The following is a 12,572-nucleotide window of genomic DNA, read 5'->3' on the forward strand; positions in this document are numbered from 1 at the left end:
TAAATTAATTGCTAACCTTCCGCAAATCATGTTTATTTTATTTAAATATAGACATTTTTCACGCACGACAAAATATATGACGATGACTTGACAACAAAATAAACCGCAAATACAACGATTAGTTCAACGATGAGCGGTTGCTAACAGTTTTTAGAGTGAAATAAGAGCAAAAGCTCACCATTTGACGTGTTGGAGCTGACATTTTTGACAAACATTTACCATGGACACTAACCAATTGTGCTCGCAATGATTTATGTATATCAGAGCATTTTAATGTAAATAGTAAGTGACGCGCAAGCAATTATCAGCAAATATGTCGCAACGATAGCACCGCAAGTAAACACTGTACATATGTACATACAGCCATAGATGACACTCTCATTATGTGGATTAAGGCCAGTTGAATGCTAACCAAACATGAAATTCCAAAAATTTTTAAATAGATTATCTAAATTTTGGCTGTGAAAATTATGACGAGTGTATTAACCAAATATTTGTGCACACATCCATATGTATGTATATATGAGTATATGTTGTGTATTTGATCGATATCGTCAACTCGATTGCTGTATTTAGATCGGCTGATAATAATATTCGCAATAAAAATTAAGGCATTCATAATGAGTAAATCCAATAGGGACTGCCCTGAGAGTGACATTGGTATTGGCATACCCAGATAAATGAGAACACAGTTTGTTTTGCTCGGGTTCATTGTAATATACAGATCACACAGTGTAACAGATCAAAAGTCCCTCGCCGATCATAGTACAACAATTTTTTTTTGGCAAAATTAATTTTGTTCAACAAAGTTCTCTTTAAGGGTGATACACTGATTATAGCGATCCTTCAACTTTTTGATACCATTTTTGTAATACGAGGTGTCTCTTGCTTCAAAATAGGTCTCAGTTTCGGTGATCAGCTCTTCATTCGTTGAAAATATCTTCCTAGCGAGCATTCTTTTGAGATCTCAGAACAGGAAAAGGTCGCTGGGGCCAGATCTGGAGAATATGTCGGATGCGGAGGCAATTTGAAGCCCAGTTCGTGGATTTTTGGAATCTTTTTCACTGATTTGTGACACGGTGCATTGTTTTGGGACAGCTCTTCCTTTTTCTTCGATTGGCTCAATAACTCTATGTAATAGACGCTGTTGTTGATCCTTCATTTTTCAAGGTAGTTAATTAAAATTATTCCATGTCCATCCCAAAATACAGACGACATAACCTTGCTAATCGACTGTTGCATTTCTCGACGATTTGGAGCGGGTTTAACGCGTGTAGTCCACTCGGATGACCGAAGATTGGATTTCGAAATGAAATGATGGAGCCATGTTTTATCCATCGTCACATATTGGTGGAAAAACTCGGATTTATTACGTTTGAAAATCTCCAAATACTGCTCCGAATCATTAACTCCTGGTTGTTCTTGATCAAAAATGAGCTCGCGCTACACCTACTTTTCACAGAGCTCTCTTATATCCAAATAATTGTGAATGATATGACGTACACGTTCAGTTGAGATCTTTAGAGTGCCTGATATCTCGAACAACTTCAGTTTACGGTTATCCAATATTTTATCAACGAACAAGAAGCGAAACTTCTATTTATCCATTTGTAGGCTTCGAATAAAGCAATAACAACAGCAAAGTTATGACGGCCTTGCTCTAAAAACAATACAGATCTGCATTCAGAGGTTATATCTTCTTCTTTAATGGCGTAGACATCGCTTACCGGCTATAGCCGAGTTTGCAACAGCGCATCAGTCGTTCTTCTTATGAGGATTCAAAATGTAGCCAGGTCCTTGACCACCTGGTCTTTCCAATGGACTGGAGGTCTTCCTTTTCCTTCACCGGCGGGTACTGTGTCGAATACTCTCAGAACTGGAGTCTTTTATCCATTTGGATGACGTGACATAGCCAGTTTAGCTAGAGGAATTTACTTCTCAAGATTTATTCTGCGTTGGATTTTAAGACTGACATTGTTGTTGGTGTTAATGCTGGTTCCAAGATAGACGAAATTATCTACAACTTCGAAGTTATGACTGTCAACAGTGACGAGGGAGTCGCGAATAGGACGGCTGTTGCTTTGGTTAGAGAAGATATGTATATATACATATACATATGCTTTTTTTGAATGATCAAGTCATGTGTAGAAGTTCACGCAACTTAGGGAAATTCTCTAACCGCTATTCACCTAGGAATGGACAGAAACGATTCTGTTACATATGGCACAAACATCTCACTTCTTCCGGTCTTAGACCAAGTATCCTCTGGGTGGCTCTCTGGCTACAGTGAGAAGGTGAAAGATCCCAATTAAAAGAAGAAAATGACCTCTGATGCTAGGCGCTCCCATTAGGTTATCTCCAAATACCTTACTAATCACTGAAGGTGTTAAACCTGACAAAAATAATGATTGAAGGTAAATCTTAAAGAATTTTTGAGGAAATGCTGTTTTGTGGCTCTATATCACCGTCTATGTGAAGTACAACTCTTTCCCCAAACAAAGTTAGAAAGTTTTCACTGCAAAAGATGAAAAAAACATTTCAAAAATTTAATTTATCTTAGAAAAGCACTCGAAGGCAAAGTGATCTAGAAGTATTTGGGTCATTTTCTTCTCAGATACTGTACTGCTGTGATGGTTCTTTGGTGACTGGTCTATTGGACTGCTGACTTGCTTGGTCTGAGTTCCGAATAGCTTTTGGAAATACAACATTTAGAAGACTTTGTTCTGTTTGCGTATGGGTTATTGCGATATCTAGCGCACGAACGAAGTGTTCTTCTAATGTAAAGTCAAATAAAAATATCTCCATAATTTTTCCCTCTACGCATCGCAACAAAATCGATCCATTTTGCTAGCTGATGGTTACTGATAATAAAAGTGTGGATCATTTACGACAACATCTGGCAAAAACGGTCGTAATCAAATATCTTTGAGCCGGCGAAAGCGTTGGTATAGAATGTCAGGAAAGTATTACTATGTAATTGGTGAGATTCGCAAGGAATCATTTACTAAGAGCTGCTCCTCAACGGCAAGACTACCAATCGGAATTGCACTGTCATCAAATGGACCGAAAGAAGGAAGAGTTCGCTCAGAAGCTATAAGCTTTGGCAACTACTCGTAGTAGAGGAATCGTGTCTTTCAGGTGAAGTCTGTGTCACACACATCTATAGTGACTTGTCAGAAGCTCCGGTATCTAGGCTAAAATGTTCTTATGCATTCAACTTATAGTCCGAACCTGTCACGAAGTGATTCTTGTTTACGATGAATGATTTTCTGGTGAGATAGAAAAAAATTTCAAGTTCATAGTTTCCAACTGGCAATTGAGAGTAAACTTTTTATCGACTTAAACTGTTATTACGTCGACATATTTGCAACCTTCCGTCACACTACATAACATTTGGAACAATTTTGCGTCGTCAAACCGAAACTACACCTGTACTGTTACAAGTATTGTATATTTATTTTTACTCCTACACAATACAGTTCAAATTTCAAAGCAAAGTCATAATATTTTCTTTTAGTTTTAGCATGCACTAAACATATGTTTAAAAAATTTAGATTGAACTAGTTAAAAGTCGTTTGAGTTTGTTTTTGTAATTAATATAAAATTCTCTCATCCGCTAACCACAAATTCTCGTTAAAACTAATAGCAACGCGGGATGCAGCTTTAAAAGGTTTGCTTAGAAATTGGAGCGTTTATGTATTTGTTAGTTTAAATCGAGTTTACAATAGTCAATCCACATATATATCGATATGTATAACGATAATTGATATCTCTTACATTTAATAGTTTCATCTCTATAATATCTATGCCAGATGATCCAACCATTGAGTTCAATTTCCCTTGACTCGTACGAGCATTTCGACTAATAACTGGCGAATGACACCAGTGATGTTTTGTTTCAAGCCCTGAATCGCAGCAGGATTGTCCACATAGATTTTAGACTTTACATATCCCCACAGAAAAAAGCCTAACGGTGTGATATCATACGATCTTGGTGGCCAATCGACCGACCCAAAACGTGAAATTATCTGTTCACCGAAGTGATCTCTTAATAAATCGAATAATTGATCCGATGTGTGGGAAGTGGCACCATTTTGTCGAAAAAAATGTCGGCGAGATCATGGGCTTTAATTTCGGGCATCAAATAGCTGGTTATGATGGCGCGATAACGGTTGCTATTGACGGTTACGTTCTTACCGGCATCATTTTTGAAGAAATATGGGCAGATGATTCCACCGGCCCACAAACCACACCAAACCGTAGTGTTTTCTGGGTGAAATGGCTGGATGAAATCGCTGAACAAAATTTGGCTCGAAAACGTCAGATACGCTTGGAACTTTTCAAGAGCCCATAGAGAGATTAACGTTGTTCCAGACGTCAGTCCGAGCTGCTGCGAATGGCGCCAAATCGACTTTCCATGGTTTTCGTGTACACCTTTAGCTACGACTGCTATATTTTCTTCATTGTGTGCTGGACCTAGTCTATTCGGTCGAATATTATCCAATAATGAATGCTGGGTCTCAAGATGGGTGATAGTGTTGCGAAAAGTACGTTCAATGGTCCGATTATGTTGAGCGAAGCGCGAGAACATTTTTTATACAGGCGTAAGCCTTTCCATAATGAAATGCCAAACAATTCTGAAAAAAAATTACATGACAGCTTGACAAGACTCACGCGCGAACTGTCAGAAAAGGCCATTATAGGAGTACCTCTACTTGGACTACTCGTTAGTTTCATGCATTCAAGGCAGAAAAAGTTAATGAACCCACTAGTTACCTGAGGAATTATAAATTGTTTTCGGTATTTGGTACGGTCAGGGGTACGGCGTAATCTTCGATTGCCCAGCAGTAAGCAACCGTACGTGTCACAGGTTTCGAATAGCGAAAGTTCTTTAGATATTATAAGCTATAGCGGAGGAGCGTCTAGTGAGCCTCGGTATCATTCACAAACTTAGAGGAAGTCTACTACCACTATGTGTTCAGTCATCAGATGATGTTAGTACCTACTAAGCTCCCGCTTTGTGCATATAACTATCGCATGTCACCTCGACTAAGACTTAAGATTGGAAAGTCTGTGATGGATAACCATTTATCAAGAAAACACCGGACTTGGAGGTGCAAAATTTATGAAACATATAATATTAACACGAATTTTATAGCAGAAATGATAAAAAAAACCCATACAATATGAGGGTCTATGCTTCAGTGAGATATGCAGGAACTGGACATGAATCTGTATTTCCTTGTAAAATTTTCATAGATTAGGTCCGAAAAATTCCCCTAAAAATATAACAGAATATTTTATTCTAGGACAAAGCAAATGTTTCAAAAATAAGTTGTCTTACAATTCTGGTTCCCTGCCAAAAGATAAGAATTCTTACATATGATATACGGGCATACTGGTCTAAACAAGACTTGTCTCTCAATATCGACCAATTGAACATGTTCCACGTTCCAAAAAAAAGAGTCACATATATCCCAATTTTCGCCAAACGGCAATAGATAAGTTGGGAATGCACACTGAACCGTTAACTTACGATCGGTTCGAGAGGCAGTGTATTTTTGGCATAAAGTATCGGCAGTTGATTCTGAGTTCTATAGATGTCAAAAAGCGAGAGGAATGGATGACGGTAACTGAGTTTTGGCATGCCGTTACTCTTGTTAATCAGCGAGTTGACAACCAGTTCCTAACTGGCATTCCACAAAGGATTTATAGAACTCAATACAGTATAGTTAAGAAACTCTCCTTGGCTCTCATCTACCTGAAAAAAATATTTGTGAAATCCACCAAAGTATAGCTTAGACTAGCTAGGAAAGTTCCTTACTTCTCAGTTCATTTGATTTAGTACCAGCTGTTGGTAGCAGAAAAAGAGAGTTTTTTTTCGGGATGAGTTGGAAAGAAAGGGGGGGCCAGACGTATTACATTCCCTTACTGTTTTTTGCCAACTTTCAAAGCGACAGCTCGTTTAAAACCTGTTGAACGTTTATAAATACAATCAAAAGGATTAAAAAAGGGATTTTTTTGAAAAAGAGTAAATTAATATTATTGCTCTCTTAGGTTTTGCGCTCACTAACGGAACGACACAACATGAAAACATACGTATACTATATCGCTACTAACGTTTAATTTAAAATATGCTTTAATTATATGAATTTTCGTAATTATTACCTTCCTAAAATATTACCAAGCGACGTGACTACTAAAAATTGTCAACCGAAAATTATACAAAAAATTTAACAATTCATATATATTAATACATTTACTTACCGCTCCGAAGTAGTCAATTACTTTTTATTTACGAGTATTTGCACGCATACTTATGCATTGGCGAATACAGAGTACTAGTTAGAGCGTATTGATCTCATAACACTTGTTGCCGGCGTAATCAAATCGTTTTGTTTTGTGAACTTCTCGTGATTATTTACACTTATTTTGTCGTCGTATGCGACTTCGTTTGTTGTTCGTTTCATTCATTGTTGTTGCAACGCCGCGTTTTATCGGCCATCGATCGATGCATGCTGTTGTGGTGGGTGTGAGAGTTGGTTGGTAGTTGGTTTGGGCTTTTGCTGTGTTGCTTCGTCGTTTATTGGCTCTTCAACTTGATCGACACACACTCGCAGCCTATAAAGCGACGAACCAGTTTACGCGCACCGTCAGTCGGTGTGTGACTTAGCGACGACGTTTACTTTCGAAAGGATCGTTGTTACGGCAGGAAAAGCAAGAAAGTAAGAAGTAGTATTTGAAGTGGCGTAAGATAGTTAACGGCGTGCATATCAATGAGTTTTTCGAATTTCTGTGTGTCTGTGCTCTAGTAGTTATATTTGAGAACTAAAAACAAAAAAATACAATAAATATACTTGTAAAATATGAAATAATTTTAAGAAAAGAGTTATTGTGTATTTAAATAAAATATACGTACATAAGTAAAAAATTACGAAAGTGAAGAAGTGACAGTAAATTTTGTGTGAGCAATTGGAAACAACAGAGGGCCACAGCTGAGCAAAGCGTTTGCAGTGGATTTTTCTTCAAGCAGCGGAATTTACAAGTACGTGTAATTTCAATTTATTTTTAGAACTTTTGTAATATGGTACAGAAGTATTGTGTTTTTATTTAAATATTTAATGAAAAAATTAACAAATATTTCTTGAGCCTTCAAGTCGTTAAAAATAGTTTAAGAGAGAAAAGAGATAATTTAAATCAGAAAATTGAATATAAAGTAATTTCAAAAAATTAAAAAAAAAAATGAAACAAAATTTTTAATATATTTCTAACAATATTTGGAAATAAAATATTTAAATAGATAACTATTAAAAAATATTCGAAGTTAATTGAAACTTTTAAGTCAATGAAAAAATTATAATGAAGAGTAAAAACTGCGGAGGAATAAGAGACAAAAAAATAATAATTAAATAGTAAAATTAAAAAAAATAAATAAAAATAAAACAATTAATTAAATAAATTTTTAGTTAGTTTTCAATTAAAAATAATAATTATAAATAAAAAATAAGAAATTAATTTAAATTTCTAATTCGACAATTTTTTTTTAAATAAAATTTTTGAATCTATACTTTTACATTTCTTAACTTTAGAGCTAAAAAAATATATCTCCCATAAGTAAACTTACAAAAATATTAAATTAAACTTTCAGTACTAAAAATTATAGCAAAATACATACATATATGTACATGGAATTAAGAAAATTTATAAAATTTAAAAAAATTAAAAGAATTTTAAATTATTAAACATAAAAAATTTTCTAAAATTTAATTTTTCAAAGTTAAAATAAAAATTAGAAAAAAATTTTTGAAATTAATTTTTTAATATTAATTGATTCAAAAATATACATATACATACACATATAGTAACATATAGAATTTAAAAAATTTTTAAAATTAAAAAAAAAAAACAAAAATATTAAATTAAAATTTTAAATTATTAAATTAAATTATTAACAAAAAATTTTCTAAAATTTAATTTTTCAAAAGTTAAAATAAAAATTAAAAAAAAGTAGTGAAATAAATTTTTTGATATTAATGAATTTAAAAAAAAAAATTAATTAATTCTTGACTAAAATGTTTGTTTTAAAATTATAACTACAAAGATAAATTATAATTAATAGGTAGAGTTTAATATAAAAATCGAATGCAAGTAAAACAAAAATTATACAACTAAAACAATTTCTAAATTAATGAAATTTAAATTTTCACAAATATGAAAATTAAATAAAATTTTAAATTTTAATAAGTTTAATTAAATTAATAATAATTAAAAAAAAATTAATTAATTTAATTAAAATTAAAAAATAAAATTAATATAATTTTAATTTAAAAAGTACTTTTTAGTAACAACCTAACTCCGAAATAAATGATAATGATAATTAAAAAAAAAATTGAAAAATATACATATATAAAAAATTATAATATTATTTATAATTATATTTATTTTTTTTTATTTCAGTTTCTTATTTTTTTCAAAACAAATCTAATTAATAACAAAAATTTCCATTTTATTTAATTATCATAAATAATTTATATTAAAATTACATTTTTCATAAATTTGTGACTTTTTTAAATTTCAAACAACCAAATTTAAAACTGCAAAAGATTAACTTAAATAATTAAATTACAGTTTTACGCATAATTTTAACTAAAATTAATAAAAAAATTGCAAAATTTAATAAAATCAAAAAAACATATTTATTTATCTTTCAAATTAAAAAAAATTATTTTTTTTGTAAATTTAATTATTATAAATAATTTATATTTTTAAATTAAATTTTAATTTTTTAAATTAATTTTTGTTTTAATTTTTAAAATAATTTTTTTTTGTTTCATTTAATTTATTTTATTTTTATACCAAAATAATAATAATTAATAAAGAATGGAAATAATTACAAAAGAAAACTTATAAGTTTCAAAATTTCATATTGTTAAAGTATTTTATATAACAGTATATTAAAACTTAAATTTTTTGCAAATTTTGTTAAAAAAAAAATTATGACAAAAAAAATATATCTGAATATCTATAAAAAATTAATAAAAATAATTAATGAAAAAAATTAAATTTTACAATAATATAATTAATAAAGACAGTTTTATATATTGGATTCCATTCAAAGAAAAAAATTACATTTCGATTTTTTATAACAATACAAAAATTTTAATAAATATTTATTTAATAAAATTTTAATAATTACAAAAAATTCCATTGATGTTAAAAATATAATTTTTTTAATTTCATTTTAAATTTAATTTTTTCCTAAAAGTATGTCTTTATTTAAAATTAATTTATTAAAAATAATTAAAAAATATAACCAAAAATTATATATTTTAACAAACAGAATTACGCTTAATAAAATTAACATAATCAATTATTATATATAAAAAAAATTAATAAACAAAAATTAATAAAATGCACTTCTCAAAAAAAAATCCTCAAAATGTCAACAAAACAAAAATATAACGAAACCAGTATGTAACGTACAATATAACCAGTTAAACAATATTTTGAAATATTTTCACACACTCTTGTATGTGTATATGTATCCCATGTAGGCAGACACAATTGAGTTTATTGATTTGGTTTTGGAAGTGTTTAAATTGTTACGCTGCATGACGGCAGGCGTTAATGACACGACGCGATGCGCTTATGAAGCTGCGCAAGCGTTCAAGAACCGAACTTTGTTCTCGCTGCTGAAAAATAAAATAAATAAAAGAGATAAAAGACATAGTAAAAGGGGGAAACCCCTCAGCAGCACAATGCGCATTTAATACCCGGTTTACAATCCAATCATGTGACTTATGCCTTTGTCATGTTTGTTTTTATTGTCAAGCCGACCACTAATTATTTCGTTTGTGTGATACGTTTTTTATTTATTGAATTCTTAGCCACAGAATATGAGCACATAAATGTAAACAATGGAGAAAAACATTTAATAAAAATCGAGTACAGTGTGTCATAAAAGTGTTAAGATGTAATGTGCCATTATGGTAGAGTGTTGGTAGCGAGAAATGTTGATATTGGAGCGCGAATAACGATCTAACGATAACGAATATCGAATATATTGAATGGGTTTTTCTAAATTTTTTGAAAGAGGTTTGTTGAAAATCCACCTTTCCGCTAACATTTCTAAAGTTGTTTGGACTGAAATAAATTTTGTGAGTATCCGTCATAGTCTAACCGGAGGTTAAAGTGATGGTTAACTAGCCATGAAACAAATTTTGGGTGATATTCGTATTGAAATTTCAAAAATTCTGGTTAAAACATGATAGCATAGACTAACCGGTGGTTAAAGTGACGGTTATGTAATTATGAAACAAATTTTGGATGATATTCGCAATGAAATTTCAAAAATTGATACTACAACATAGACATAAAGTGACGTTTAACTTATTATGTAAAAGATTTTGAATGATAATTTTCAAAAAATCATGCTAAAACATAACGGAAATCAGACCAGAAGTTAAAGTGACGATTAAGTGTTAGTCACATTGAAAACTCTGATGAATCCGTTCCGTATCAATAGGTCGGTAATAACGGGTGATTTTTTTGAGGTTAGGATTTTCATGCATTAGTATTTGACAGATCACGTGGATTTCAGACATGGTGTCAAAGAGAAAAATGCTCAGTATGCTTTGACATTTCATCATGAATAGACTTACAAATTTGCAAATCATTGAATTTTATTACCAAAATCAGTGTTAGGTTCGAAATGTCGAAAATCCGCTTTTTTATCGACAAATTTTGTTCAGCGATGAGGCTCATTTCTGGTTGAATGGCTACGTAAATAAGCAAAATTGCCGCATTTGGGGTGAAGAGCAACCAGAAGCCGTTCAAGAACTGCCCATGCATCCCGAAAAATGCACTGTTTGGTGTGGTTTGTACGCTGGTGGAATCATTGGACCGTATTTTTTCAAAGATGCTGTTGGACGCAACGTTACGGTGAATGGCGATCGCTATCGTTCGATGCTAACAAACTTTTTGTTGCCAAAAATGGAAGAACTGAACTTGGTTGACATGTGGTTTCAACAAGATGGCGCTACATGCCACACAGCTCGCGATTCTATGGCCATTTTGAGGGAAAACTTCGGACAACAATTCATCTCAAGAAATGGACCCGTAAGTTGGCCACCAAGATCATGCGATTTAACGCCTTTAGACTATTTTTTGTGGGGCTACGTCAAGTCTAAAGTCTACAGAAATAAGCCAGCAACTATTCCAGCTTTGGAAGACAACATTTCCGAAGAAATTCGGGCTATTCCGGCCGAAATGCTCGAAAAAGTTGCCCAAAATTGGACTTTCCGAATGGACCACCTAAGACGCAGCCGCGGTCAACATTTAAATGAAATTATCTTCAAAAAGTAAATGTCATGAACCAATCTAACGTTTCAAATAAAGAACCGATGAGATTTTGCAAATTTTATGCGTTTTTTTTTAAAAAAAGTTATCAAGCTCTTAAAAAACATTTTGGGTGATAATCACATTGAAATTTCTTTAAACTCCATGCTAAAAACTTAGCTATTTATCTAACTGACGGTTAAAGTGCCAATTAAGTAACAATTATATTGAAATTTTTTCCATTTTGTTTGAGGATCGTATTGTTCTTTCTTTTAAATCCGTTCTAAAGCTTGGATTAAGTAAAATTTTTTCTAACCGACGGTTAAAAGAACGAATAAGTGAAATGATATTGAAAACTAGTAAGCACCCACTCCAAATCAGGGGTTAAGAACCAAATTTTGAGTGACAATAACTTTGAAATATCTTAAAAATTTCTGCTAAAACATAGTGGAAATCAGACTTTACGTAACCAGAAGTTAAAGTGGCGATTAAGTGTTGGTCACATTGAAAACTCTTACGAATCCATTTCGAATTAGTAGGTCTGGAATAAATTTTGGTTGATGATCACATTGATCATACTTATAAATCCATTCTACAGCATAGATGAGAGCTATGTTTTTCTAACCGACGTTTAATGGGACGATTAAGTGATAACTACCTAAAACTCGTAAGCATCTATGCCAAATCAATGGTTAAGAACCAATTTCCGTCTGTTGATCACATTTAAATTTCTTAAAAATTCATGCTAAAAACAGTGACAATCAGACTTTATTAACCAGAAGTTAAAGTGACGATTAAGCTATATCATATTGTATATTTTTTTAAATTATGAAACTGAAGGTAAAATTTTCAATGATTTTGTTTAAATAAAACAGTTACTAATTAAATTATAAATCAAAAGTAAAAAAATTAATACACAAATTATATTAATTAATTTAATAGTTTAATTTAATTAAGTTACAAACAATTAATTAATTATTTTTTTTAAAGCAGTTACTTTAAGATTAAATACATATGTATATTAAAAGATTAAATAATTAAATAATCATTAAGTTAAATTAAATTAAATTAATTAAATTAATAAATAATTTAAATAATTATAATTAATAAGGCATAAAATTAAATTTAATTTAATTAAGTAGTGGCAGTTTTAAGAAAATTAATTAGTAACGTAATTAATAGATAACTTAATTAATTAATAATTAAATTAATTATGAAAAATTAAAAAAAATAAT

The 12,572-nt window shown here is 31.2% G+C and overlaps 1 protein-coding gene across 2 annotated transcripts in view; it reads left to right on the top strand.

The window, feature by feature from the left end:
• The first annotated feature begins 6,642 nt into the window (after positions 1 to 6,642).
• Positions 6,643 to 12,572, top strand: part of LOC105227286 (sodium/hydrogen exchanger 9B1) — a 61,464-nt gene continuing 55,534 nt past the window's right edge. The window contains exon 1 of one of the 2 annotated variants that reach the window (XM_049446741.1): positions 6,643 to 7,045. The gene's annotated coding sequence lies outside the window, so the exon portion shown is untranslated. The remainder of the gene's footprint in view (positions 7,046 to 12,572) is intronic. The other variant, XM_049446742.1, reaches the window with a different exon arrangement.

The sequence above is a fragment of the Bactrocera dorsalis genome, chromosome 1 (genome assembly GCF_023373825.1).
Source record: "Bactrocera dorsalis isolate Fly_Bdor chromosome 1, ASM2337382v1, whole genome shotgun sequence".
NCBI lineage: Eukaryota > Metazoa > Arthropoda > Insecta > Diptera > Tephritidae > Bactrocera > Bactrocera dorsalis.